The sequence below is a fragment of the Micromys minutus genome (assembly GCF_963924665.1).
Source record: "Micromys minutus genome assembly, chromosome: 7".
In the NCBI taxonomy this organism is placed as follows: Eukaryota; Metazoa; Chordata; class Mammalia; order Rodentia; family Muridae; genus Micromys; species Micromys minutus.
Window position 1 is genome coordinate 7,732,040 of NC_137976.1, and position 2,551 is coordinate 7,734,590.

Genomic DNA, 2,551 nt, shown 5'->3' on the forward strand with positions numbered 1-2,551 from the left:
TCACAAAGCAGAAATAACACTCCATGTCTGTGGTTACAAGATTTGTCTGTCCTAGGCAATACAAGACAAAGTCAAGATCTCAAAAAATTACTGTATCTAATTTCTATTGTGATTGTCTACATTGTGATTATGTTGAAAGGGCGGTTCTCTCCATCACCACAGTGCTCTCTGGTCAAGGGTCTGGGCAAGTAGAATAGTTATTAATGTTTTTATTTGGAGAATTTGGAAGATGGATGTAATGGTATTGATATCCACCCTGAGAAATGCAATATCTCAGAGCTTAACAGTGGTCCTGTGTCACTACCCAATGACACACTGTACAGATGGCCCTCGATGACAAGTAATGACTCCTTTAGCCCTAAATACCAGAGAGAAGAATAGCAATTTTGACACATTGTGGCAACTGAAATTGGGAGGCAGAATATAAAAGGCTTTTGGGTTCAAAGTCAGATGAATAGTATTCTGAGTGCAGGGCTGGTACACAAACCAATCCTATGTGTGCAGAAGGCTTTGGAGAAATTCACGAGCACAGAATAAGAGGGGAAGACTTGTAGCTGGTAGGTGTCTTAAATGAAATAAAATATGATAGTTCTGCCAATATGGAGTACTTTGCATTTCTTTATTTTTATTATAAGGCTGAGTCAAGGTTGACACAAGTAACTATTTATAACTCCCCTGCTCAGAAGCAAGAAGCATCAGTAGGAGTTGCTGCAGGAAGGAGATATATTCTATTTAGTTCTAAGAGAAACATTAAGATACAAAATAAGAGGGAGTATGAAAAGGGAATTTCCTGTTTTGGTACTCTGGAGATCTGACCTTTGTCTGACCCGGAGGTATTACCATCTGCCCTCCTTTTAAAAGAATCATTGCAGGGAATTGTAGCAGAGAGTAAGTCCATGGTTATCCTGTATATATTTGTCAGAGTAAGATAGGTAAGCATAAAGAGAGAGACTGGGAGAAAGGAAAAGAGACCGAGGAAGAGAGGGAGGAAGAAAAAGAGGAAGGGGAGAGTCAAGGGAGAAGCAGAGGTAACCAGGGAAAATGAGAAGAGCAAGGAAGGAGAAGAAGGAGGAGGCAAGGAGAGCAAGGAAGGGAAGGAGAGCAAGAGAGAATAATACATGGGTGAAGGAGCAGAGAAAATGTGGTACAGAAGAAGAGGAGTGGGTGCTTCCTGTTGCATCTGGATTTTCCAATGGTTGGAATGAGAGGCCTCAGCAGCTCCATTTTTCCCTCCATTTGGGATGTACTTCTTCCTGGTTTTTTTTTGGCAGAGCTTTGTGGCAGGCTGGGAGACTGAGCAGACACCACTGGTATGATGATGCCCCAGTACTGTTGTAGACTTTCCAAAGCTCCAAGCCGGGGTGCTTCTCTCCTTAATTTACTTACAAATGACTTGGGTTCTTGTTGTGTTTGATATTATTTTCTTACCAAAAGTATATACAGTGAAGTGTTCCATAAAGACATTTTTATTCAGATGCATCATAAATTTTGAATTCAATCAACACATATTATCTGCTCATCTCTGTGGGGGCACAGTGGTTTTTTTTTTTTTTTTTCACACATGTATATAATGTCTGATGATCAAGTCTGGGCCGTTAGCATAACCTCCTACTTAAGCATGTATCACTTCATTTTGTTGATTATGTTTTGAATTCTTATTGAGCTCTTCTGAAATATGCACTTCATTATTCCTAAGAGCATTATTCAACTCTGATTTTGTGCTGTGTGTGCAGCAGATATATTGATTCTATTCCCCTCTGTCCTCCTCTTTCCACCTCTTCTAACAGGGAATCTAACCCATGAGTTAAAGTTGTTTTAGCTTTTTCCATGGTTTGCAACATGAACTCTTGACCTCAGGAGGCAATATAATTGACAATGGCCTTGGGGAACTTTTGAGTATGACTCTTTATTACTAGCCCCCATAAGTAGGAATTAGTTTATTCCTGGCAATGTTCCAGTAACCTCAACTGCATTTAATCTTCACCCTCTACAAAGTAAAGAACCTAGCAAAAGGGGTGGGGGGCAGTAACTCCACCATTTACAGGGTCTCAGTAGGCTTTCAATGCACTTGTTAAAATGATGAGTGCAGACATTTTCCATATTAACATCATGATTTTTCCCTTGCTGATAATTAGAACTAAGTGTTATTATTCTGTGAACTGTAAGATTTTGTTGCCCGGTTCCCAGAAAAGAACCATTAACAACTGAACATCTTGCTTCAAGAAGTGACAGAAATGACAGGTGGCACTCAGAGAAGTCTCCTATGGAATAATTGTTATTAGTAATAAAAACAGCCACCACCACACACTACACATAAAAGGAGTGGTGTGTCTTTCCTAACTAAATGAACCAAATGCATTCAGCCAAATGTTCACACGGGAGAATCAATTACAATTCAACAGCATGAGTAATGAAGCATCAAAGGCCTCCGTACATCCCACCATGTATTGATAAACATATAAAGTTGTTTATGACAAAATGTACTGGGACTCATCATTAAGTTTGAGGGAAATTAAAACTGGTAAACAGTAGCCAACATTCTAAAGCATTT